At 41.6% G+C, this 27800-nt stretch overlaps 2 long non-coding RNA genes across 2 annotated transcripts; both read right to left on the bottom strand.

Moving 5' to 3' along the window:
- Window positions 1-91: 91 nt before the first annotated feature.
- On the bottom strand, window positions 92-27659 carry LOC137478336 (uncharacterized). Its single transcript, XR_011001513.1, has 4 exons — window positions 19722-27659; window positions 10770-10984; window positions 9166-9297; window positions 92-600 (listed from the first exon to the last, which is right to left on the bottom strand). It is a non-coding gene; the product is annotated as an uncharacterized lncRNA (long non-coding RNA).
- On the bottom strand, window positions 14986-17492 carry LOC137478330 (uncharacterized). The gene is made up of 2 exons (XR_011001511.1): window positions 16416-17492; window positions 14986-15771 (listed from the first exon to the last, which is right to left on the bottom strand). It is a non-coding gene; the product is annotated as an uncharacterized lncRNA (long non-coding RNA).
- Window positions 27660-27800: the final 141 nt, after the last annotated feature.

The raw sequence follows: 27800 nt of genomic DNA, 5'->3' as shown, positions 1-27800 counted from the left end.
CATTACCATCTGCTCAGTAGCTTATTTGAAATGAGATGTTTATCTCCAAGATTCCTAGCCAAGCCAGGATTCACAATGACCAAAAGCATGATTAGAGTTATTGACTTTATTTGCAACGCTAATAAAGTGGCTCAGTAAATGGCTGAAAGGATGATGCTGTTTTGTGCATAGAACATGATGGGTCTGGTGGAGGCAGCCCAAATCCTCCACTCAGGTCACTGGAGCTGCACAAAGCAATGCCTTGAGGACCTGGTGCAATTGTACAGAAGAGATAACGGGTTGTAGCTGCTGAACATGCAAACAGCAGATGAGTGCTATTGTAGGAGAGGAGAACCCCCTGACTTGCTTGTGCAGAACAGATGCAACACTTCCTTTCTACCTCCTCCAGCAAGATGTTCCCTGCTTTGTGTGCTTTCAGACTGGCTTTGGATGAGGTTATGCTCACAGACCACAATGCAGAAGAAACGGGTGCTGCATTACAGCTTTGGAAGCAGATTCAGCAGCAAGAGCCCATTCCTGTGTTTGTGCTCATTTCGTGATTCCAGCTTCATCATCTGTACCCAAACAACTGCAAGGAGGTCAATCACAGCTCAGGGTCTCCTGTAAAACAAAGAGCTGCAGCTGTTTGAAAGTTCAGGTCACAGTCATGTAAACAGCTCCCTTGTCAGACAGAGGGATTCTGTCTGGAATAGGGACTATCAAAGCCTGAAATATTTAATTTTTTTTCCCCTTTAACTGTTCCATGTGTTTGGATAAGAAGTTGTAGATAAATAACACAATTTGTTTGTTCATTCAGTCCCATTCAGACAGGCATGAAGCACATCATTCACTCATCATGTATGAGCGGTTCTTCTGAACAAAGGCAGGTTCTTCAGGGTCCTGTTGAACTGCAGCAGGTTTGGAAAAAGAATGTTAGCTACAGAATGTGAGGGAAAGATAGAACTACCCACAGCATACACCAGCCCTAGGTTTGGCAATTAGTCATTCTCCCCATGAAAACAGATTCCTAAACTACAAGTATTTAATGAGCAGATTTTTGCATTTTGTCCAGAAGATCAGCAGTCAATGTTTACACCAATCTGGATTTTAAGTCTAGACTTAATTATTTACAGAAATATTTTCTTTAGATTTTTATGCTAGATTCTCTGTTATTAGTGGGATTCTTTTTCATTGAGAATAGTTTAGACAAGAGGAGATTTTGGGGAGCTGATTCAATGCAGACATAGTGCCAATTTTAATTGGACTGGACAGACTATAATATGATCCAAATTTTTTTAGCTATTTCTTCTTTATGTGAAATGCAGTTTTGGCAGTCAGCTAAACAAGAAAACAGCAATCTTTCCTGACCACTGATACCTGTAGTGATACAGAAAAATATGACAGAGGTTTCAATATTGCATTAGCGAGGATAGATCTGGAAAGTTACTTTTAATCTCTGATATGTGCCCAGGTCTGTCTGTAATGACAGAGGACTATGAATGCTCTGGAATCAGAAGGTTCAGTGATGCTGAGAGGAAAAAAAAAAGAAAATACATTTTGCAGATCTTTGATTTTTCTGCTAATAAAAGTCTCAGTGGGATTCTCAATTCTTGTTTAAATTCACACCACTTCTTGCTACAGATTCTGTCAAAGAAGTAATTTTCTTCCATCAACCTGCATCGTAATTAGGAATGATGAAGAACTCGCCAGATGTGCACGTGGAAGAAGGCAACATATGAGAGATTGTTTATATGGACAATTTAAGTCCAACCTGCCCCTCTGTAAATTCAGAACATAAGGTTAAATGGATCTAAGCACTTTTACAGCTGAGAAGCTGTAATGCCACAGCTAGAAAATAAATTCAGCAATGAGTTGATCTGGAGTGTGTTTTCTTAAAAAACACTCAATCTTGATTTGGAGATTCTGGGAGACAGGGGAAAAATTAGATCTGTATCTTCACTAGCAGTTCAAATTTATACTCGTTTTCTCAACTGGCTTTGTACAATTTCAGCATTCAGATAAATGTGTTAATTATCAGCCCTTTGGCAACTCTTTCTCATCTTGTGAGCACACATACAGACTCTGATTAATGGTTTATGATTAATGTGCAGAAAAGAGCACACCTGAGCTCCTCAAGTGGCCTCTTTTCCTCACCTATTCACTCGAGAGAAGGAGGAGATTGTACCTCCAGGAAAAACAAAAACAAAAAAACCCAAGAAAACCCAAAACAAAAACAAAACAAAAAAAAAAAAAAAAAAACAACACATTCTGCATCTACCATTAAACTCATGTTAAAGTTAAATAAATGTTGCCAAATTTTCTTGGTACAAGAAAGCTGAAGTCTGTGGAGGCCCCACCTGTGGAGAGTGAAAAGCTTCTCTCCCAGAACACTCCTGCACGTCCCGGTTCAATGGGCTGTCCCTGCAGTGGTGGCAGAGCCATCTCCTCTGCAGAAACAGGGGCAGCTCAGGTCCCAGTGCCACTGCTGGAAGCCTGAGAAATGGCTGGGGAAACAAGAATGGCACTGCTAGGAGTTCCCTTCTCCCCTTACTAACTCCCAGCTTTTTGTGGTCAGCAGCTGGAGGTATTTTTAGCCAAAGCTGGAACATGGACCATTATAGTTACCCTTTGACCACAGGTGTTCTAGCTGTTGTCTACTCTTCCTAATTGCTCTGAAGCCATTAGTCCCATTCACCTTTTACTCTGTGCAGTGACTTTCCCAAGTCAGTCAGTTGGAGGTTCTGTGAAGGAGTGCTATTTATTTTGGGCTTTATTTCGAGCTGCTTTGACTTGCACTAAGTACTTCCCAGTTCTAGTACAATGAAAAATGAAAAATTCACACATACACTTCCTCCATCTCTTTCATGACTTGAAAGGTCTTAAATCATATGTTGCTCGTCCCCATCTGTCTCCTCTCAATATGAAGAATCCTATTAATTCTTTCTGAAGCTTCCTATTGAGTTGCCCCTTGGACAGAGGCTATTCTTTGTCTTATATTCTTCATTATGATTGTATCTTCTCCATCTATTTTTAGATTTTACAACATCCTTCTTGATATGGGGTGGCCAGTATTTTACTAAGCAGATAAAATCTGGCCATGCTCTGGTTTTATAGCATGACCTTCTGTTATGATTTATGTTTCTTTCCAAAATTCTTAACACCCAGTTCAAATTTTTTATCTCTTTATGAGGTGCAAATCTTGACCTCCTGGGCAAAGCTCTTGAGCCTCTGTCTGCACCTGGAGCATCATTAACAGAGCAGGGCGTGGATGGTTGCAATGTCCCTGGCCCTCATCACACTGCCTTACTCTTCAGGGATTGCAGGGGAAGCTGCCTGATCCCTGAGAGCTGTTCTCTTTCTCCCTGCATCCTCCATCTTCCATTGCATGGATGCTTTTAGGGGGACAAACACACAAATTATTGGGGGAAAGTATAATTCTCTGCACAAGTAGTATATCACACACCATTATTTTTTTAATAAGTCTTTCCGCCCACCTGCCAAGCTATCACACTCTTCCCAAGAGTGGCCTGCCCTGGGTGACTCCCAGCAAGGAAGTGAACAGCCAGGTGAAAACATTTCTGCTTGAGGCAGCCAGAGGAAGCACAGAGATCAAGGTTCACTCCACATGAAGTTCCTGGAGTTACAGCACAAAAAGTAACAAGTGCTTAAAAGCTCTGGTCTACCATATTCTCATAAGAAGAAAGAAATCTCTGTCCTCACACTGAAGAGGAAGAGCTGTCCAGAAACCCTACAAAGGGCAATAGTTTAGCATCTCAGGTTCAGAGCAGGAACTTAAGTAGATGGCCAACCCCTAGACATGACCTCCATCAACAAATGTCTCCAGAGACATCCCCCACATCAGTCATCCCACACATGGGCACAAACAGCCTTTCTCAGCCTGAGTCTAACCTGGCAGTTTTTTTCCTAGCCGCCTTTTTGGTGTTGTATTCCCTGTAAGTATTCAATCCTTTTGACCCTTTTCCAAAGACAGACAGTTCCCATATTCATCTACCTGATCATTCATCCCTTGCAGTTGCTTCCTACTCTCTGCCCAGCTAAACCTCTTTGCTGTGAGTGGCTTACAATCATCACCAGCAACGACCTAGGGTAAGGAACTCAAAGCTGTGGATTTGCTGTCTGTTGTCCCAAGAATGAACTTGGAGCTGAGGAAGTGTCTGCTGCGTTCCCTGGCCAGAGCAGTCAGTGGCCATTCCAGCAGGTTTGGCCTGGAAGACACCATCCTGGCATGAGGGCAGCCAAAGCACACTTCCTCAGCCCCCTTTTATTATCACAATTTCCCCTGAATAAGCACAAGTAATCGCGACTTAGTTACAATTAATTCAGAAGTGCAGGCAAACAGAAGTAGCCATTGCCCAGGGGCAGGGCAGCAATTGCATCACTAATGAGAACTCCAGGATCAATCATGGAGCAGCTCCAGGCAGTGAAGCATACTTCAAATGCATGTTACAATACTGTTGACAGAAATGGTTCCATTTGTCATGAATTATTCAACTTTTAATTGTTTAGGCTTCAGAGTCTGTAAAGATGTTAATTGCCAACTGTAGGATTAAATTGATAATGCCTGCTTTTTATTTTCATAAAGTTGCACTTAAAATTGCAGAGAGAAGAAAGACGGATTTTACACGTGCCTTGTTAAAAACAAAGATCAAAAAGTTGATGAGTTCTGCTTTTCTATTCTGGGTTGCAATCATTAAAATTATGTTCCATATGTATCATGTCTGTGTGAACAAAGTAATAAATATTTTGACTAGCACACATACCTAAATCAATATTCCACTCACTCTGGATTATCCCGTCCCATATCTTGATCATGTACAATAAGCACCCTGAGACTATTTTTTTGCCTGTCATATCTGAAGTCCTATACTTTTCTTTGAAATAGGAAAGTAAAATGGAGTCAAGTATTTCCCAGTTTTCTGGCATCTCTTCCAGGTTTTCATGTATTTTTATCATTCTTTCATTGGCTATTTTATCTTGCAGGATTAGTAAGGATATTGTCTAGACAGCTGACAAAGAGAAAGTTTGGGGTTTGTAGTAATCACTGTGAGGAAATGATAATGAAAGTTTATTCAGAAATATTTTTGTTTAGGAAAAAACCCAAATTTGCTAGAACTGCAAAACTAGAAAGTCGGTGGATTTTAATTTTAATTTTTTTTTTTTTTTTTTTTTTTTTTTTTTTTTTTTTTTTTTTTTTTTTTGATTTGAATCTCTGTTTAAATTGTTTGATGAAGGAAGGAATTGCTGTTCTGGTATCCTGATTCACATTCCATTTCTAAAAGGAACATCAGTGCATCTAATCTCAAACACAGAAAAATAAGTTAAAGAATCCTTTCCTCTGTTAGATGTTGAAAACCGCTTCCTGGAAAGCTGAAAAAAGGCTGAAGTGTTTTTTCTTTTAGCTCAGAATTTCCCTTTGAAGCAGTATTCACTTACACAGCTGAAGAGCTTGATCCCAGGAGTGCTATCTGTTGAAGTCAGTGAGAGGTAAAGGATGCTGAAAATCATGCCCTAATTGCCAGCTTGGCTTGAAGGTACGTGCTCTGTCCTACTAAGGAGCAGCAATCACCCTCTGCAGGGGTGAAATCGTGGCAGGCTGTGGTGGCTGAGCTTACCAGGGTATCAACACAGCATTGAAAAGAAGCACTGAACAGGGCCACCATGGCAGAGCTGTTTTGATAAAAGATAATCAAGAGGGATGTACAAAGATGATCTACTTGAGTTAGAGCTTCAATGAGGATACTCTGCTTGAGTATCCATTTGCTTTAAGCCCTATCATTCATAGGAAGGTCATTAAATTACTTTCTTTCTGGAGTATATTTATTACTTTTAAATCCAGTGCAGTCTGTTTAGTCTTTCATGATGGTTCATTGTGAATCATTAATGAGAAGCTCCTACACACAGTCATAGAATTTGTCTGATTACTCCATTCATATTTAATAAGCTTGCTGCTTACACTTCAGAGTAACAACAGGAATTAGATAGTGCAATACTTTAGTCCTGGAGTGCCCCTAAATTTGGCTCTAAATTATTCATTATACTGGCTGAAGGCAAGAAAACTGTTGTAACCCTAAATTTATCTAAATCCTACATCGTCTAATCTGTGCCTCTTTGCTGTTATTCTCACTTTAAAAATAATTAATTTTTATTGAAACTGAAAACATCTAGGTTTTGTCTGTTGCTGATTTATCATCATTCTCTGCAAAACCACTGCAGTCAGCTAAAAGCAAAGATCATTCACTTGGACTTCAGCTATACAGATAAAATGTGAGCCCTGCAATCAAGTAGGACTGTGAAGATGTGTTTTGTTAAAGCAGGGATTGTATTTTATAGCTAAGACAGTATTTTTTTTAACTGTCAATTAGACAAGAACACAGAGATTAACCAGCTGCACTCCCACATTTTTAGGTTTTTTTTTTTTGTTTCATTCTATAAACTAAATGTCTCTTTTGTATGGTTTATATCTAGAAACACACTATCAATGTAATATTTTTAAGGTTTTTAAAATAAATAAACCTTGTAAGATAAAAGATCTAATCTAAGCCTAGGTGCACCCTCAAGCAGAGTCTAAAATCATAATGTAAATGTTGATGTGCTCATAACTGATTAAACAAAACAGACAGAATCTTCCATACTTTCAGATTTATCGCTGAAAATGTCCCAGTCTTAAAAGTCATATCTGAAAACTGGACCACAAAATATGTACCTCAACTTTGTCAAAAGCAGAAATTTCATAAGAACAGCTCACCTAAGGAGAGGACTTGTGTCCTCTGCTCCCATCTTCTAGTAGGGATTTCCTGTTCTCATGGGAATCATTCATAAACCATTTCTAAGTTTAAACCTTTAATGGGTTATGTACAACTGCTCAGCATCAAAATGGAGCAGGTGCTTATGGCACTGGCTCTGAGGTTTGTCTCAGCGTTACTCAAGTCCAGCTGGGTGTCTAACACTGGCAAAAACAGGCTCATGGGGAGGGGTACAGAGCATCAGAGAAATACCAGCTCCTCTCAAAACACCTTGAAGGAAAATAAATATGAAAAATAAAGTGGGATTTAACTAAATTACACACAACCAAGAAGCAGTGCAGCTACTCACACTTCTTCCTCAATGCCTGCACTGCTGAGTGAAATGGCTCCACTGTGGAAAGCCCCTGCCCGGATTAGTGGCAGCACAAAAACCAATCATTCATCTCACACCTCAGTTTGACCAAGCAATGTGGTCTAATAGGCCAAAATGAGGGAATAGCATAGAAAACGTTGTTACACTATCCCTAAATTGCACAAAGTCTGCATTAAAAGGCTGGAACTTCTTTTTACTCATTGCCTTTAAAGCGACGTGCATTGTAAATGTGTCATTATCATCACCTGGTGTTAAGAAATAAAGTAACACATGTAAGAATTGGAGACGTTTTATCACATCTCAAGTACTGTCTCAGTGGAACGCTCACAGAGACAGATTGCATATCCTGACAGCAGTCCAAGAGGGAAAAAAACAACTTTAGGAAGGCAGCACAATTTAAATTTCTTAGAGTTGAGCCAACAGACAGATGGCAGGAACTAAACGTCCTTAAAAAAATCCCACGGCCGTGGTTGTCTTGGCATCAGTCTGATACTCTGCCAAAGTGAGAGCCCAATGAATGAACTGCAAAGAGTTTACAGTTGTTTCAGTCAAAATCAGCTTAAGGGGTAAGAGTTGGAATAGATGAACTGCTGCAAATGGCAGCAACTCAGAAAGTCAGTGTGGGAACCTGCCCATTCAATACTGACAGTGGGAGAGAGAGACTCTAAAAGAAATCTGTGATTTGACAGTCAAATAATTAAGTTACTTTTCAGCAATAGTAGATCAGTTACTGTAACTGCTCCATGGCCAGCAGCTCCAGCTGCGGGAGGTTACTTCTTGTGCAAAAAACAAGGATAAGGCTTTTCCCCACTTAAATCCTCAAAAATAAAGCTTAAATTAGATTTGTCTTGGATATGGCAGAGGCAGATTTATGGAATAACAACCTCTCTACTTTTGCTTTCCAGGACTGTCTGCACAGTGCACAATCCTGGGCAGGTACCAGCCATGCAGCTCCCCCAGCCACCCCTGCTTCTAGTGCCATAGCAGAGCTTAAAGATTTCTCTTTCAAAGAAATCCCATTAAATAATGTCTTAGCTTTCCCCTGTGTCTTGCAGAGCAGGAAATACCAGCTGGAGGAGGAAAGAAATCTAGAATAGCAGCTTCTATTAAACAAGACTTTTGAGACATTTCCCTCATTCTTTTAAGTACAGCTTAATTGTTCAGACACTAAAAGGATCTGCTTTCCTCCTCAGAAACATTCATCTGGGTTTAGCTTTGAAGTCCAATAGTTTTAACACTGAAAACTGTGATTCAGCAGCACAGTACGCTTGATTTCTCCCCAGGGATCTCTACATTGTCTGACCAGCGTAAAACGAGAGTGGAGCCATAGGAGATGCTCACAGGAAGATGTTTGTCAGAGAATCTCCATTATGTCTCTGAAATCAGCTCTGCTTTGTGCTTGGGCTTGGCAGCCAAAACAACAGCCTTATATGATGCTGGTAGGCTATGCTTCAGTTCATAGGCACACACTTCCAAATGTTTCTGAAATTCTTCTGAGCTCGTTTCAGAGGCTTCATGGGGCAGGGAACAGATAGAAAAGATGACCTTCCCTCAGAAGTCCTTCCCTCAATGGGTAGACTTGGCAATATCTCCCACTCGTAATTCATATTTCCATCTGTCCTCTCATTGAAGGATGAGGGTGAACACGTTCCTGGGGGAAGGCTGGCCACAGAGCTATGATTGGTTTTCCCTGCATCATTGCTGTCCAAAGTGAAGGAGACATCCTGGCCGGTGGCAGGCAGGCAGAAGGGGCTGCAAACACTTACAAACCACAGAGCTGATTAAACTTGCTTTGATCATCACAGTAATTCTGCATCAAAGATGCTGTGTGGCAAATCTCTGCATTGCACAGATCACTGTGCTGGAGCCATTCATCCTGGGTGAATGCTTTTCTCCCCAGTGCCTGAAAATGGGTTCTTTATTCCACAGGAAAAGGGAAAGATTGAAGCAAACTATGGGCACAATGAGCAAGCTGCAGGGTCTTCTCATTTCCACTGGGGCCAGCCTTACCCAGCCTGTCCAGGATCAGGGAGCAAAGAGGACACTTACAGCCACTTTTCTTCTTTCTGGTTTTGATTGCTGTGTGCTTCTTGCCTGGGGACCCAGGCCTTTGCTGTTCTGTTTACCCTTCCCAGAAGTGCACTTAGCCATTAATGGAAGATTGGAATTCAGGCATTCACTCTGGGGAAAACATAGGTTGCAATAAATAATGGTCACAGGTTAAGTCATCCAGGTATTGTGTATGCTCTTAATGGGTATCTGAGAAAAAATATGACATAATGCTTGCAAATAAATTTCCCCCATCACACCACCAACCATTTTAAATTATATCTCTTGAGAGTTTTCAGCTATTTTCTTTTCTTTCAAACACAGCTTCCCCGTGTGTCTCCCATTCTGAAGTAGAGGGCTGAATTCAAACTGCAGAGAAATCTGTTAGAAAATGCCTGGAGGTGTATGTGGCACAAAGACACGGGAACTTTATCTTCTTTTCTGGCTGCTCTGAACTGATTGTGGGGATTAATGATTTATCTCTCTTTAAAGAACTCCTTGGAGCTACATAGTCTCAAATCAGATAAAGTATATACTATTCCTCAATCAGGCACCTGCCAATTTAGGTTCAGCCTTTAATCTGGGCAGTTGTAGTTTTACAAAGATTTGACTTCAAGGAATGTTTCCTGAGAGGTATCATCGGTGTTCATCACTTTTTCCAAAATGTGTATGATATTCCTTCTGTTAGCCTGAAATGATTATGAGAAGAAAGGAGAAATAGCAGAAATCTACCTTTCTGCTGAGAACAATGCACAGCCACACCTCTGTCCTGGGTAAATCCCTTGAACAGTGTGTGGGGTTTGAGCTGCCTCCTGACACAAGGAGAGAGGTTGCCTTGGAGAGTTTCACAGGCACATTTCCTCAGGACCAGGGTTGGTTACCAGCAGGCACAGGAAAACCAGGGAGCTCTCTCATCCAACCAGTTCTAGTTTGCTGCAGATTTACACATCTGTGCAGAAAGGGAGCAAGGGATTAGTCAGAAACAGAAATACACAATGTTGGTCCACAGACAAGTGTTTCAGAGCTCAGTATGGGTGTTTGTGGAAATGCACCCTTGTGGCTCAGTGACATTAAATCTGATTATTGACTCCCTTGTAACGAAGTCAGTGGGAGTCATCTTGTTGAAAGCATGTTTGGACCAGATACTTGTCTGATTCATGTCCTTATTTATATGAATCCAAAGTGGGATTTGCTATCTGTGGTAAAAAAGAAAACACGCTGTTTACCCACATATACAATAAAAGAGAATTCATGCACAGTCAGAGGTCTGCCAAATGCAAGACAGCTCCAGAGAAAAATGGCATTGTAAACCACTTCATAGCTTAAAAGAAAATAAACTGGGTGTACAACAAGGTAGGAACCATCTGCTTGGCTTCAGTGGGAATTTCCCCAGAGTAATCATTACAGGGGTGGATAGATCATGAAATGAAGGAATTTTTTTTCCTGTCTCTCATAATAAAATTTACTGGGTTTCTGCAGAACAGTTCCTGGCACAGAGTAAGACATGTAGATGTAATACCTTATCATTGTAAAGCTACATAATTACAGTGATAAACAAGCCCATTTAGTTTAGCAGAGTCTCACATTTTGTCTGACTGACAGACCTGAATTTTCTACACATCATAAGTCCATTTCTTGTAGTCATGTCAGATTTCCCATTCAGCCACTACTCCATGCCTTTCCTCCTCACAGCATCCAAGACAAGTATCTGCTTGATGTAGTTCCAGTTCTAGGAAGCTAAAATTTGAAGGGATGACCTTATTTGCTTCATTCTTCTTCATGACATTCAGATGAAGCAGTTCACCTCTACACAGGTCTTCTGTAAAGTTAGGAGCAGAGAACATGAATCAAGAAGGTGGAGGTCTGTATGACCTTGTAATAAATTAATGTTGTCCTTAGACTTGATGCTTTTGGACCTGCACCATAAATTCTTGATCAGGATTTAAGTTCAGACCTTCTCCTGGTTTGCTTCTGCTGTGGAATCTGGAATTAATATTGCAGGTAGTGATTCTGTTATAATGCAGTTGGAATTAAATACTGCTGTCAATCTACGTAAATTTAATTAAGCAATATTTACAGAGCAGTTGGATGCTCTGAGGACTATAATACAGTGACCTGGAATTGTTCAAGTCTTCCTTTTCTTTCTTTTGTATTGTCATACTTCAGCATTTCAGCTTATTTTGCCCTGGTAATTTAACACTGTGTCACATCCTCACTGCTGTCCTTTTAGAGGACAAGAAGCTGGGACCATTGTGTTGGTTCTGTGCTTTTCCCCTTACAGTTTCATATAACACATATTAGATTTACTTTTATTTTCTATGTGAAATGAAACCAGTCTTGAGAGTTACACTCTCAAGAGTCAGAAAGAGCATTTTGTTGAATCATTTTGAATATGCTAAGCTTTATTTTTCCAGCTTCTATGCTAAGTGGAAAAGGCCAAAGGAAGTAACAATACTTGTCAAGTCTTGTCTGTAATATTAATTAAAAATTAATAGATTACATGTTAAAAGAAAGATGAATAATTTATCTCCAAGCAGTGGGCCTGACTAGGAAAATCCACATTCTGGCTATATTTTCTCAAAAAAAAAGTCAAATACAGAAAGTAATTATCTCCCATGAAAGAGTTTAAAATTATATTGATTATATATCTTAAATGCAAATATAGTCAGGTGAGTTTACAGAGATAGAAAAACTAGAAATAAGGAAATGTTTTTAGAATAGGTGCCCATTTTTTGGTATCTTTTGCAATGTTTAATTGACTTTCTAATGTTCTGTTTAGCAATATTTTTCTCTGTAATCAGAACCAGAGGAAAAATTATCAATAAGCAAGAAACCAGCTTTTCTAAAACGTCCCATAGTCCACGAGCAAAGTCTTTGAACCTCAGGGCTTTTTTCCTTCCAGGATTTTTCCTTCCAGGAGCACAAGGAGGATTTTTGCCTTGTGGCTGCAGGGCTGAAAGTCACCGAGGCTGTCTGAGCTCTGAAGGGCACAAGAGGATCCTACAAGCCCTCAGATGAACCCAGAACTCAAGATTTTGCTCCACTTCTTTTTCTCTAGGCATCCTGATCGTTCCACATTTAGAAAACATAAATGTCCAATGAATTTGAGTGTGACTGTAAAAAACCTGCTTATTCACAGGGCAGTCCCACCACATGAGACCTTGACTCCACTGCTTGAATCCAGCCACAGAGAATTCCCAAGCTGGCATCTACCCTGATGCACACAGCTTGAGTGGTTTAAAGATGCTTCTGTGTACACAATATTTGGGTCTGATGTGACTTTCAGGGTGACAGCCCACAGTCTTTAGTAATTTCCTGAATTCGTTATCAGTCTTTATAAACATGTTATTTTACACTAAGAGGCTGCTTAATAGACTCACAGTGCAGCTCCCATTAGAATCCAACAGAGCAAGGATGTTCCCACCTTCTCAGAAAGCTGATAGCTGGGCTGTCTGTCCTGCTAGGGCTGTCTGTCCTGCTAGGACTGTTTGTCCTGCTCGGGCTGTCTGCCCTGCTCGGGCTGTCTGTCCTGCTAGGGCTGTCTGTCCTGCTCAGGCTGTCTGTCCCGCTAGGGCTGTCTGTCCCGCTAGGGCTGTCTCTCCTGCTCGGGCTGTCTGTCCCACTCGGGCTGTTTGTCCTGCTAGGGCTGTTTGTCCTGCTAGGGCTGTTTGTCCTGCTCAGGCTGTCTGTCCCGCTCGGGCTGTTTGTCCTGCTCGGGCTGTCTGTCCCGCTCGGGCTGTCTGTCCTGCTCGGGCTGTCTGTCCCGCTCGGGCTGTCTGTCCTGCTCGGGCTGTCTGTCCCGCTCGGGCTGTTTGTCCTGCTCGGGCTGTCTGTCCTGCTCGGGCTGTCTGTCCCGCTCGGGCTGTTTGTCCTGCTCGGGCTGTCTGTCCCGCTCGGGCTGTCTGTCCCGCTCGGGCTGTCTGTCCCGCTCGGGCTGTCTGTCCTGCTCGGGCTGTCTGTCGTGCAGTGTGCCGCGGCCGTGCTCAGTTCTGCAGGATGTACCAGCTGTGTTCCGGGCAGGAGCTGGCCTGGCAGCCAGGGGGGTGAGCAGCACATGCATCATCCCCTTCTGCTCTGGGGACAGATACGCGGGGGCTGTGGGGGCAGAGCAGCCGCTCTGAGCAGCACGGCAGAAACCCCCAGGGAACGCTGAATCCGTGCTTTGGAGCCTTAAGGGCAGGGAGTTACAGATTTTTTTCTCTAATATGCGCATTTTGAGATGAATGCCAGTTGCAGTGAAGCGTTTTCCGTGAACCAGTCTGTTAGAAAAGGGTCAAACTGCTGATGTGATGTGCCCATTGCGGTGATAACCCCGGGCTGGGCAGCAGCCATGTGGAACGCGAGCCGCTTCAATTACCGGGGAGCACCCGAGTCACATCGGGCTGGGTTTAACAGCAGCAGAGCGGCCTGGCAGCGGACGGGGCTGGCAGCCCCCGACCGATGATGAACTGGCTGTGCAAGCTTTAATTAGCCGGCGACAAGGCAGAATTATAAGCGCTGTTTTACGAGCGCAGAGTAAATACTTGCTCTCCTGCTCTGGCCATCCCTGGGATTTATTGGGCGCTTGGGTGTGTCCATGCCTCAGAGCCAGGGAGGCAGATGCTGGGGGAGTGAGGAAGAGGCTTTTGCAACCTGACCCCTGAGGAGGAATAGCTGCAGCCAAGCCTTTTATGCTGGCACATTTCTCTGAAATATTTATGCCCGATCACCCGCAGTTGTTTACCTCAGTGCCTCCTCTCCTCGCTCACCGCGGGCTGCCTTATCAGACAGTCTTTGCTATTTAGGGAGCACAGAAAAAAAGTAAGGAGACTGAAATTAGAGGAAAACCTTTTTGGCACACTCTGAAGCTTCCACTAAGAGAGCTGTGGGGAATTAATTGTCAGGCAGGAAAGGCTGGGAGTGGGGACTGGCGGGTGCCCCTGCAGTGTCGCGCAATCATGTGAAGGGCAGAATTCCCTCATCTCGGCAGGCGTGACTGCTGTGGATTTAGGTAGGAACTGCTTTTCAGGACCAGCTATTGTTGTTTCAGCCAGTCCATGCTGGATGCCTTCCCCTTGGCTGCTCGCAGAAAGGGCAGCTGCAGCCTCAGCAGCAACCACAGCAGCCACCCGCAGCAGGGACACAGGGAAAAGCCTCAGAGCAGGAGGCAGAAAGTAGGTTAACCTGAAAGATGAGAGTGGGAACACTGCTCTATAGACATCTTTCTTATAGGATTTGATAGATTCACTTTTTAGCGTCTCACAAGCAGAGGGTGGTGCTTTGCATCGTCAGTGAGGAGGGAGCCGAGCTCCCTCCCTTCGCGCTCCCCTCTGTGACCCGTCTGATTGCTGCAGGAGAAGGGCAGCCCTAAGAAAGTCAATACGGATAAAACCCTGTTGAATTCTGGTGTTGGTCAGACTGCTGGTGGAAGGCTACAGCCTCCCTTAGGTCACAGATTTAGCTGAGAGTAGCAGATTTGTCCTTTTCAACAGTTTGGCAAGACAAGGTGCTTTTGCTGTGGGATTTTGGGGTTGCTTTGATCAGTTTGGGGTTTTTGTCTTTACTGTGTCTAGATCCAGGCTGTCTGAAGATAACCATGTGTTTGCCAGCGATTTTAGTGAAATAGGAATTTGACCTTGAAACATGCTGAGTTCACAGGCTACATAAACTAAAATATTTTGTATGTTTGCTCTAAATCCAGACAGCCAGAGAGCTTGATGGTACATTTCCCCACTGCAAACAGATCTGCTGAAAAGCATGAACCTTGATTTAAAGGAAAGCCACCATTGCTGATTGTGTGTCGTACCTTAGATGGAGAGTGGAAGGAGAATTGAGATCAAATACAGTTTATTGACTTTATTCCTTCCTTAACTAACAGGCAAACTTCTGAAAATGCGCACAGTAGCCTTTTTATGAAATATGAAAGCGAACACTAAATTACAATCCTCAAATCACCAATTCAGATCCCACTGAATTTTTTTTTTTCCATTTTTTCATCTATAATTTCCGGGCTGGAGCTCTAGCCATTAATAGCAGCTATATCATTGCAGTGCCGACACTTCAGCAGCACCCTCATCCATTTCAGTCATTGATCCACTAATGTGTGCCGGATGAGAAAGGAAAAGGGCGGCTCATTCATCCTCCCCCTCCTTCCTCCTCCTCTCACCAGGTGGCAACCGCTCACCCATTGCTTTAAATCCCTATCAGATTTCAGAGGCTCAGTGTTAATTGTCCCTGTACAAGGACTGACCCCAGGCAGTGAAACGAAAATCAAAGTAAAGGGGCCATGGAAGTGGGTGAAATGCTACAGGAGGGGACGGATCTGCACCCGCTTTCCTTGGCCCACAGACTGCAAACAGCACTGGAAATGACAACAGAGCTGGAGCTGCAAGCCACACTTCTAGGCATTGGGTTCTTCCCGGAATATGAAGCTCAACAAGGAAAAGAGTAGGAGAAAGGCTAAAGAATGTAGGCAATAAGATTAAAGGTACAGCAAATAAATGGTGCTTTGAGTAGCATCAGCTGCACAACTAATACTGTAATTCCAATTGCATATGGAGCAAAAAAAAAATTCTTCCCATGGACATCCATGGGTAATCCATATTGGAGCCCTGTTTGGGCGTTTTTCTGACTTACAGTTGTTATAGGTAAAAATTGACCCAGCCGAATTAAAAAAAGAAAAAAATCATTTTTATTATAAAGATCAAATTCTATCTGAGCCAGCCACAGAGAAAAGGACAGTGCCGAGCCCGGGATCGGCGCTGGGTGAGACACAGGTTCCACCACTCCAGCAGAGGCTCTCCCGTGCTTCACCCCATCCGTCCTGTGCGAGCAGTTTTTATAAGGTTATTCTGCTTGAGGACGGGATTTCGGCGATCTGCCTTTTCTTTCCATTCCAAGTCCCACATATTCATAAAGTCTCTTTTCTCCGCGCCGGGTTGAACAATCCGAGGGCCGGGAAGCGATGCACATGGATGATGGAGTCCCGGGAACCCGGCATTGAGATGCATCCTCCGGAGGTTCCAGAGATGCCAATCTCGGGTAGTTGTCGGGGCGATCATCGCTTGGGAGTTCCTAGATCATCTCGAGAAACGGCCCATCTCCGAGCGAGCCACATGTATTAACTTGTAAATGAAGCCTTGTCAAAGCGGTTTCGACATACATGAGGCAGCCCCCGCCTTGTCCTTGTCCGCTTGCTTTGTGTCTATATTTTAATCATATAAAAACTCCTACCCGTATATCACTTTATAGGCGCGAATTATGCCTATTACACATAACACAGTGGTACTGAGCTGAAAGATATATTGCTTATGCCTGTAGCTTGCTGGGATTTCCTGATCCAGAAACCTGATTTTTAATTTTTTTTTTCATCTATCCAACTAACTATAGGCACATTCTTGCTTTCCTTTTCCACTCTGCTTGGTACGTCTACTCTTTTGTTCTCATATTCCTTATCTTTATATTGCTCATTCTGGGGATCAAAGTGCAAAGGAAATAAAAATCCTGTTAGTTTTCCAAGGCCCGTACAGCAGTAGATAATTGGTTTCACATCAAGCCCAAGCTTCTTTGATCTGCGAAGTCCTCACAAAGAACATTTTGCTAAGACACAAGCATGTGCTTGGTACACTACCAGGAGATCTAACTCTGAAAGTCTGTGATTACCTGAGCAGTGACACTTATAAAGATGAGAGGGACTGATAGCAATGCTGTGTTCTTACACCATCTTCCATTACTCCTGCATTACTGAGACACAACTACCCCCTGCTGAAGAAATATTGTCAGTAATATTTTTCTCATGCTGTAGTAACAGAGGTGATGGGTCATGCAGCAGGGTCAGCAACAGAAACCAGCTTCTTCCAGCTCCCCAGGCCACGGCTCAGCCACTTCCACACCCTTCCTTCTCAGATTGCTGCTCTTTCCAGTTCTGCTCCGTGGAGACAAATGGAAATGTGCCCATTCCCACCCTGGTTCACATTTCCACCTCTGCAGCAGTTTCTAACCTTTGCCTGTGCTGGTTGAACTTCCTGGCCTGTGGTGCAATGACCAGTGTAATGTTGTTTATATAACACAATGCCCAGCAGCTAAGGATATGAACTTTTGAAAACCAGCTTTGCTACCAGAGAAAACATGATGTGAAACTACACCCCTGTTCATCTTTGCAAGGACTTAATCTCTTCTGTCACTTTGAATCTCAGTGACCTTCACCTCAATTTCCCTTATTCACTTAATGCCTTTCTCTCTCCACCCACACTTTAACTCAACAAAACATGGGTGGGCTTGGTCTTTTCTCCTAGGTGACAAGAGGAAATGGACTCAAGTTGCAGCAGGAGAGGTTTAGATTGCATATTGGAAAACTTTCTTCACTGGAAGGCTAGTCAGGCATTGGAACAGGTTGCCCAGGGAACTGCTTGGAGTGATCACCCCCTGGATGGTGGATTTAAAAGATGTGTAGATGTGGCAGTGGGGGACATGGTTTAGTGGTGGCCTTGACAGTGCTGGGTTAATGGATGGACTCGATGATCTTAGAGGTCCTTTGCAACCAAAATGATTCTATGATTCTGTATGAAAAAGCAAAATGTGTGTATGTACAAAAAAATGAGATATGGTTAAATGACTGATCTTGGGTTTGTAGGAATCTCTATTTTTTTCTTTTTCCCTCTTTTCCTTTTTCTTTTTATATGTCTTTTTTCCTTTTGTTGATTTTTTTAGCTTTTCTTTTTTTTTTCCCTAGTCTTCATGCCAGGGCTCTCCAGCAGAAAACATTTTTTTTATGTACCAAGGCAGCATCATTTTGTGCAATCTGGAGAGGCAGAGTGCACAAGATGCACAGGTGTATACTTGTGCATGTATACCAAAATCTATAACTGACTCTGCTTCTTTAAATAAACAGAATACATTCATTTAGCTTAAAATAGGACTCCTGTCAAGCTCCTGCCCTAGAGCAACTACCAATTGCACCGTCAAAATCACTCTCTGTGGTTCTGAATAGGTTTCTTAATGAAAGAGCAACATTAGCTCTTTAGAACATTTTGTCCCTGAAGGATGCAGCAGCAACAGCCACAGAATGATTTTTGGCTCAGACACGCTTCTAAATGGTAGAAAACATAATGGTTTAAATCGTGATTATCAGCTCCCTGGAAATGCTTCACAACAGTGATTCAGGGAACCAAGAGACAAATGGATACTAAGAATGGTGCCCACTGATGAGAGAGAGCTTTGTTCCCCACATGCACACTGATCCCCTTAAGAATAATTATGGTGTGAGTAGGTTGTCACTGAAACAATGCAAAAAACAGGGAATGAAATTATTTGGGACCCAATCCAAAGAAAAATATGTTCTGGTGAAATGAAATTTTAGTATTTGCTGGATTAAATAATGATGATCATCTGAATGAAATTCTGTGTTTCTATTTTAGCAGTCTGGTCATACTGACTGTCACAGTAGCAATTTTTCATTCTGGATAAACCTGGAGGCAGTAGTAGAGTAGAATATGACTTGAGTAGATATGTTTATATTCAAATCAAAGAAAAAGAGCTTTTCTTATAAAATGCATGGTTGGAGACAGGACTTCGGTGTTCTCTTGTTTCTTTAGTAAGGATGGTGTGGCAGCAATTGGCTAAAGTCTCCCAGTTGGAGCTACAGCACTATTTAAATGTTGAAGAATGCTATTTATTAACAGCCTCATGCATATCCCCAGTCTGGGCTCCAGACAATTTCAGATCAAACGTCACCGATCTCAGGCAGGAAAAGCCCTCAAGCAGCTTTTCCACAGCATGGAGGGAATCAGGATCAACAACAACAACAAAACAGATGACATTTTTCATCAGAAGATAGAAGTATCAGTCCCTGCTTTGTCAGAGTCTTCTTCCTGGCAGCAGGAGACAAAACTTTTCCTGGTGTGTTCGGTCCTCTTACCTCCTATACATGCCGTCTGTTCCAAGAGACACATCAGCCCAGATGTAATTATCACAGAAAGAAGCAGCTTTTTCTAGGCACAAAAATTTTAAATGCTAATAATAAAACAGTTAAAAGTGCCCTTCCTATGTTTTACCCCATTTTCTGATGTTGTGGTCCCTTTCCCTACTCCCTGGGGCTCAGTGCTCATGTTGGTGGTGGTGCTGAAGGTCGCTGGTGTCTGGAGCTTTTCCCCAGGACTGTGATGTTCATGGTGATGCTTTTGTCTCGGTCTAAGACCTATTTGGGTTCATTTATATGTTTGCTAACCCATTTTATACCTTGCAAACTGGGCACTAAACCTGTAGCATGTTAACAGTGATGGCAATACAACAGGGATTCACAGCTGCATTATTATGCTATTTTTAAGTTTCTCATTTGTTTGTTATCCAACTCAGACCCTGCTAATACATTTCTCAAGGTAGGGGATCAGCAGAATATCAGGAGTTAATGAAAGCTAGCTCATTCCATACTGCACTCAGGGTTGGTGTCTCCTTGGCTGTTGATAAAATTCCATGGAGCATCCGGAATAAATGGTACTGAATTAATACAATGCTATAAATAGGTTAATCAGGTGGAATCTTCAGCTGCTGAAATAGTAGAGTTACACAATTATACTGACCTTGGCTCATTATGGTGCAAGATTTCATTATCAAATTTCAGTTCCAACCTGGAGAACTTCTCTACCTGGCATTTGGGTCAGCTTATGCTTGTAGTCCACACTTTTCCACTGAAGGAATAAACAGTGAGGCCAATGTTGGAGCCATTTCTTAGGGGCTTCTGGTAATTGTTCAAAAGCTGCTGGGCACAGAAAGTTTCTGTAGAAAACTGAGTCAGGACTAAGAAGTGAAGCCCCTTTCACCAGTTTAATAGCTGAAGAGCTGAAAAGATGAATTTCACCTATATAGCTTGCACTTTAAAAATGTAAATGAAGTCTGTACATGTAATTCCTCTGTGACAGCTTCCTCTATTAACAGACTAAGTCATCCATCTGTCACAGGGAGAGAAAAACCTATTTGCCACTCAAAACCACAAACTCAACAAAATTGCTCAGAATACTCAGCATCACCTCGGTGCGTGGTTAGTAAGCAAAATGCTTAAAAATAACTAAAAAATTGGCAGCACAAGACAGTGATCAGGGCTAAAGAGTAAAATGTGCCTTGAAATGGCATCAACGGCTGCAGATGCTGGCTTATTAGCATGACATTAATTACAGTTCCCACACCTTTGCTTCCTCCTGGAATAAAATGAAATATAAAAATAATGGTTTCCAGGACAAGTATATATGCCATAATCTCAAAGTACCCATCATAATGTATTTCCATTTTCTACCCCAGAAGTAAAAGGTAGAAACTTCTCATGTAGCAGCTTTCCCCTCTTAGGCAAGGCCAGCCAGAGCAGTCCTTGCCAGCATCTCACTTGCCAGACATAAATTGAAGAGAGAGGAAGCCGTGGGCCTGTCCCACTGGTTGATCAAATCACATTTAATCATATCAAAGCATCTATTTTTTTATTATTCTGTTTGGCTGATATTTAGAAACAAAAAGGCAACCTTATTTTAGGAATCTGGCAATTGGAATTATATAAGTAGATCAAAATGACATTTGGAATTAATTATAGAAGGGAGAAAAAGGGTTTGTGCTCACTCTTGATCTTTTAGACTGTAAAAATATGGTCTGATAAGCATATTTGCCATCTTGGAAACATCAAGGTTTATTGTGATTTATTGGCTGATATTCAACCAACTCCTTATTTAATGATCTAAACTGAGATCATGGCTCCAGAGAAGCAGACATTTTATATATATATATATATATATATATATATATATATATATATATATAATGAAACTTCTCACACAATTTCGATGCATTATTTAGCCAGTATTACTACTACTTTTTCTAAATTTTGGCAAAAAGTCAGGGAACAGCAGAGTTCTAAGCTGTTAATGGATGGTCTTATTTACCAGCAGCAAAGCAGCCTTGTGCTGGATGTCTCTGAGAAGGTAATACTTCAGTTATTACTGGCTTAAGTATGTATCTTACATGATCCTGCTAAGTTTTTGCTAGTATAAGCAGGGGGTGACTGAATTCACTTAGTAATTTGTGTTTGATTATTTGAACAAAGAAACAGCATAAAATAATAAAGTTTAAGCAATTAGAAATATTATAGATGTGATGCATATTTCACATGTATTTTATATATTACATAAATACATAAGAAATATGTTTCTCCTCTCACTGGTTTATCTTTACTTGGCTGCTAACTCTTTAAAATGCCCTCTGAGGGTTCCAAACTGTTGTATTTCCTTTGGTCCCAGACAAGCTGTCCCACACATGCCAGAGCTGATCCAGGTCCTGCCCCTGTGCTGAGCTGGCACCAGACACGGCTGTTGGGAAGCTCAGAACTGCTGCCAGGTCAGCAGAAGATACTGGTTTACATGTCTTTCTTTTAAACATGTCCAGGCTATTTGGTTTTCTTCAGTAACCACTTTTTTCTTAATTTTCATCCCTGTTTTTCCTTCTGAAAAAAAACATTATCAGAAATGCCACGGCGAGTTTGTGAAGCAGGGAGTGAAGGCTGTGTGCATTCCCACCGACAGCACAATTTCCATAGATTTCAGTGTGTCCAGGTTTTCCCTCTGAGCACTCCACCACATTTGCTATGCAGATGGGATTTCCTCCTGTACAGATCCTGCAGCTGGACCTGGGTGGGCAGAAGCAGCTCTGATTTCATCCATGCTGCCCATAACCCTCCCTGCCTGCTGAGCTGCACAAACTGCTGACTACTGAATCTTCAAGGTGAAGGACAAGACAAAAAACATTTTCAGGGATTTGAAAGGATAGAATTAACAAGGCAGGAGAATGTAAGTCTAAACACCAGGATAAACAATACAAAGGAAGCTGAAAGCAAGAGTGTCTGGAAATGTGCAGTGTTGATGGACAGACTACTAACAGTAAAAACAGGAGTCTCTGAAATGCTAGGAAACAAAAATTCATGACCCAAATTAAGAAATATGAACTTGACAGGTGCTTCCTGTGGATGTGGAGATGAGGGAAGTAGAAGAGGGTTTCTCAAGGAAAGGATAATGACGATGCAGAGAGCAGGCAATTTGTTTCTTCTCTCCAAGGCAGCTCAGCACGGGGGGCTCCTGCCCCACTAATCAAGCCGTGCCCCCGCTGTGTGCCATGGGTGCTGCATCTGCAGAGGGGCTCTTGTGTCAGTGAGTGGCGCTCGGGAAAGCTCAGAATTGCTTTCCTCAGGCTGCAGCAACTTCCCTCATTTACAGGAGATACTCAAGGGGATCAGTCCATCTCCCTGCTTTCCAGCAGAACAGACCCAAGTCATGCTGGAATCCTTCATCAGCTGGGAGGCTGAGGATGTAACTGTGTGTTTGCCTCACCTCACCGACACAGGCTGGTTCCCTCATGAAACATTCCAAGGATTTTGTCCAGCGTGGCTTCAAAATGTGAGGTTACAGGCTCCTTCCACTTCTGATCTAGTGACATTCAAGGTCAGGAAGTTTTCGCTGACCAGGAGTTTCAGTTTGCCTGAATGATGTTACTTCATTCTTAACTGCATTCTTATAAATTAAAGTTTCATAATTATTTCAGTCTTGCTGCTTAAGTCTTCCAAACCTTTTTATTGGGAACTAATGCTCATCTAACCCTAAGACATAATTTAACTCTGCTAAACTTAGTTACCACTGCTGCTCTCCTCTCCAAAATAAGACATTTTCCTATTTTCTGCAGAACTTCCTGTATCTTGTCTCTTGTTATATGCATTATACAGCATGAAGACTTAAAATTTGCCTGCTTCATCTCTCCAAACTGGAAGATACTCAGATACTACACATCTTCAAATACATAAAAGAAATACCACATTTCTGCCATGCTCAGGGCAAACTACTGAAGCAGGTTTATCTTCACTGTCTAGGGCTCCCTGTGGAGGAGACCCTCCCTCTTTCTGGAAGAGAACCATTCACTTTAGAAAATGAGTTTCAACTTTTTGAAAATTAAGTTGATTAAGAGAATATGTTCCTCCAGCCTAGCACAGAAACAGGCTTCTCCCTTTCATGTGTTTCCTTATTTTTCAGCCTGTAAAATGTTTCACCAGAGGAAGGGGACACCATACAAACCCCTATTGAGTTATGATGCTGTAGAGCAGAAAGGCAAAGCTAGCAAGATGTATCTGCATTTTTGTCAAAGTTCCAAGACACCGGCAAAGTTATGAGTTCCACAGCACTGTTGTGGCAGATTTTACACCAGCAGCAGCATTAAATTTAATAATCAGCAGGAATTCAATGAAGCATAGTTGAGAATGGATGTGCCATCCTAGCAAGGGCAATCAAGTAGCCCAGTGAGACACCATGTTCCATGATTTTATCCTCACAGACCTGACTCCAAAGGCACACATCCAATTCCAAAGGCAACCAGTCAAAACATGTAAAATTTAAAATTTCACACTCTCTTTTTGGTGTTTCCAAGAAGCTGATGACACCTGAAAATTTTAATCCACCATATGCTTCTCTTGATTCCTGAACTGCTCTTCAGTTCTTTCTCTCAGCATTCAAAGGGAGCCTCAGCTGATAAAAGATGCACCAGGAACACAGAGTTTAGGCTGAAAGGGCTCATACAACCTGGGACAGATTCACTTCACTGAGCATTAAGCCACTTTAATCCAATTGGATCACGTACCAAATCAGGAAAAGCCTTGAGGCTTTGACAGCACCAGTTCTGCTGATGCTTAAAGGTTAACAAAGTCAGTAGATCCTGTGCTGCTTGTACCTACACTGAGAACTCTGGCTGATAATCTGTACAAAGAATTAAAGAATATGAAGTAGAGACCACACACTGACAACACTCTTTTTTTCCCCCCCAATAGGATGCAGAGCCCCAAATTCTTGTATCAGAATGCAAGTGCCATAAGATAATCCTGCTTCAATAAATCAGTCATTTCAAGAATATCAAAGTAAGAGAAAATATAAGATGGAAAACATTCCACTTTGATACAAGTTCCTCACTGCTTGAGAAAGCAAAGTCTCCTCAAATCTCTGAATGCCTCATGCAGGCCCAGCAGATAAATGATCTGGGGTGGGAGATGACAATCTCTGAGACCAAGAGGATGGGAGAAAGATGCGGAGAGCTATAATGAAAGCTGTCAAGTGCATCATCTTGCTGTAGCACTGTTCTTATTAAAGATGTAAGAGCACTTGCATATGTTAAATACCGAGGAGGAACAGCTTAACATCCAAGTGCAGTCCTCAGAGGAGATCCTACAGAGCAACAAGATTTTTAAAAGCTGATGAAAACTAGAAGGAAACCAAAAGCAGAAAAAACACACAACAAACACAATTTAAAAGTATACAAAAGCATATAAAAACCCCTGTGTATAAAAGCCTTCCTCGAAGGCCCTGAAGGAAGAAACGATGCTCGCTCACCCCCATGGCATGTGTCTCCAACACACCAATGTTGTGACTGACACACTCTGCACTCAAATGCAATAGAAAACCGAGGCCTTGACCAGCTGCAGCCTTTCTGGAAGGATATCAGGGCTCCCAGGAAAGAGCTGATGTTCATCTGGGCCCGGGATGGCTCCAGCCTGCCCATTTCCCTAGGTCTCCCATTTTCCTGGACAAGAGCATGCTGATTCAGTCCAAGCCCTGCTCAGCACAGTACAGGAAACACGTTTATCCCAGAAGATGCTGTAGTGACAGAATAAATGAGGACTTCGGGATTAAAAGCATGATGTACAATGTTAAAACATATTCTGTCTCAAGGTCACCCATACAAAAATTATTACAGATTCTGTAATAATAGAAGCAGTTGCTTCACTGAAATTAATTTATTTTGAGAATATCCCTTTTAATCCTCCATGCATTTTTTAGCACAAAAAGTTGAGTTTTATCACAACCTCCTTCATAAAACTTAATATTTTATGTCTAGTAATGTAGCTGTTTCAACAATTCCTCATTGGAAATTCCCACATCTGTGAGACCCTGGCAACACTGTTAGTAAGTGACCTACACGAAGTTTAATAGAAAATTTTTACTGAATATCCTCTGTTTAATGTAAACAAGGCAGGAGGCAAAACAAGGAGTATATATCTTATATAATTACACTATTTTACAGGGCACAGAAAGCATTGAGGAATGGTTTGAAAACCCTGTGTGATATGCAATATCAGATATGGATTTTCCACACAGTCCCAGGTCTACTCCAGGACCCTTTATTAAATCTCACCAAGTCCTTCAGGTTAGTATTTCTTCTAGCAAGACAAAGAGCACTAATGAAATGTCACCCGTGAGATTGCACAGCAGGTTATGGTAGAAATTACCATACCTTTACAAAGCCATTCCATGATTACTTGTGCCCTGTAGAATGAAGTGTGGCAATCTTTACACTAATCATAGTGTAAGCAAGCTCGGGATTCTGGTCCTTTTATATATATATATATATGTATATATATACATAGGTGATGTACAACCAGACTCAAGCTGTGCATCAAGTCACAGCTTTTATATTGCACAGACAAATATAGAGTAAGAACATTACACAGACAGAATTGGAATACCAGGAATATTACAGTCATAGGAGAAACTAAGGACAAACTTGTTCTACCAGAGCTAGCACATGGCTTATTACAAAATTTTCTAAATCAGAGTCTAAATCAAATACATACTATAAATGAAAAAAAAAAGGTAAAACACATGTGCATCAGGATTAGAATGTGGTTTGGATCTGCTTTTTGAAATAAAAAATTATTCTAGTATCCCATCTCAAGTATTTCAATCTAATCCCAGTGGCCCCATTCTCTAAGGTGATGAGCACTTGTCTTTCCCACTGACATCTGGAGGATCTGCAGAAGCCATGAACTCTTCAGGCCAAGTATTTTCTCTGGTGGCCCTCTCTGGGTAATAAATAACCACACACAAACACATGCACACAGAAACAAAATGGGCTCCTTAATGACATACATAGATCAAGAAGGTGAAAACATGGACCTGAACTAACTTCTAACCATTAAAAAAAAAGTGCATGAAAAATATCACCACAAAAATAATTCAGTGAGTTCCATCTCTTAAGAAAGATTAAAGCACTTTTACAAAAATAAAGATCATTGTCATCAGGTATGGTAATAAGGGTTTGTAGGCAGCACTCACAAAAGCAGTTTAGGCTAAAGCAACTTTAAGGATTGCTTCACTTGTGTGAGGATGGATCCATGTCTTATAAATTTATCAACTAAGTAACACTTGGTTTGCAAGAGAACATCACCAATGTCACTGGACACTGAACAATCATAGCCTGAATTTAAGAGTGATCATAATTCTATCTACTTATTTTTCTCATGGCAAGCTTAAGGAGCTGTGTTTGCAGCTCTGCAGTGTTTTGCATTAGAACACCACAGAGGCTGCAGCCTTTAAGAGTAATGAATTCAGCTACCAGTGAAAACAGCAAAACAAGGGAAGTGATGTTAATGCTTTCATTTGAGATCAGGCAACTCTTGAATGGCTTTATCAATTCTTATATTACTCAGAATGCTCTTGCAAGTTTTGTTTAACATTTTGCTCTGTTTCCTTTATAGTAGTATTATCACCTCCAGTTTTCACATAAAATGGGACATTAGAAGTATTCTGGATCATATGCTTTAAAAAAATAAACAGATGATTTGAGGAAAAAGTAATTAAGCTCAAGTGAAACAAAAAAAGACCCTAATTCAGTAAAGCATCAGTATTTCTGCTCAACTGCTTAACTTTGTTCATGTAAAAGACTGTGATTTAAGGAAGAAATACTTGAAATTAAGCTTATTTTAACTGTTTTGCTGAATTGGGACCTTATAAATAACAAATGCATGTATTAAACATCACTCTGCATAGACATCAACATGTTCTAAACTATGTGTCAGGTATTAAGTAAGCTCCTAATGTGGACTGTTTGCAATGCAGAACACTAAAAATGATTTGCTACATTCAAGGTGTGTTTCTAAAGAAGAAAAATGAAGTGTAATTTTTTTCAAATTTTGTCCTACTATGCTACTTGGACCTGAAAACACTTTGGAGTTAAATGCAGAAAAAAACCCCAACAGGTGAAGAAGTTAAACATGCTTTTGTTTGCCAGAGAAATGCAACATTTTTTACAAAAGTGTCCCAGTACAAGGAGCCACTGAACAGATTTTACCTGCCAGAATGTTTCCCCAGTTCCAGAACTGCTTTCTCCAGCTGAACCTGTACTGGAAGCTTTTACAGCAGGATGCTCTTCACTGGTGACAAGAATAAATTTAGCCCATTAACTGTGACACTGCTCTAATTAACCTGCTAACTTAAAAAGTCTCTTAACATCCAGCTTCCATAAATATTAAACAACCAGACCTCAAAGGCATGGAAAAAGAGCAGAATCTGATTCTAGGTACAGTCATGTAAATCCAGAGGAATTTTAGTGACTGAATAAATTAGTCCATGTTTGCATATGAGCAATCACATCTGAAATGGGCATTAGCTGTGCACACAGGGGCAGAAAAGACAAACAAACAAACAAAGACAATGTAAACAGGAGCTGAGCTCTGCCTGGCCTTGTTCAAAGGAGGGGAAAGGGGTCCTACCCTTGTGTGGGGAGCAGGACAGGTCACTGGGTGTGACTGCAAGGTCCAGCACAGCCACCTGCCAGTGCACAGGCTGCTGGCAGTGAGGACCCTCTGGAGGGCA

This window comes from Anomalospiza imberbis, chromosome 8, assembly GCF_031753505.1.
Source record: "Anomalospiza imberbis isolate Cuckoo-Finch-1a 21T00152 chromosome 8, ASM3175350v1, whole genome shotgun sequence".
NCBI lineage: Eukaryota > Metazoa > Chordata > Aves > Passeriformes > Viduidae > Anomalospiza > Anomalospiza imberbis.
Note: the sequence above shows the minus strand (reverse complement) of the source record. Positions and strands in the feature narration are given on the sequence as shown.